Raw genomic sequence first — 387 nt, 5'->3', positions numbered from 1 at the left:
CTTCTGACTCCTTGCTCCTTTTCTCACCTTAATTTGACTGTCCAGCCAGCAGCATTGGGAACCCTTTAGTTGTGGGGGGGAGAGGAAATCAACAGCAGCACAAGAAAAGAATCAATTCCATATTCTCCCGTAACAAGCGATTGTCTGTAGGAGGCCAGACGCTGGTGCTGGAGCCGGATGTGTTACCCCGAATCTTCTGAGGTTTTTGTTTGTTTTGTTGTTTTTTTTTTTAAATCAGATTTATTACAAATACTGAACTATTTAATGTCTGGAGTCGTGAGCCCCACCAGACTCCTGGCACCTCCTTGTAGGGTGGTATGTATCTAGACTTGCATTGTACAAACCTTTTTTTAAAAAGCATGTGTTTAGGTTTCTGTGAAAACGTTG

This window comes from Aptenodytes forsteri, unplaced genomic scaffold (assembly GCF_000699145.1).
Source record: "Aptenodytes forsteri isolate BGI_AS27 unplaced genomic scaffold, ASM69914v1 Scaffold25, whole genome shotgun sequence".
Lineage (NCBI taxonomy): Eukaryota > Metazoa > Chordata > Aves > Sphenisciformes > Spheniscidae > Aptenodytes > Aptenodytes forsteri.
Note: the sequence above shows the minus strand (reverse complement) of the source record.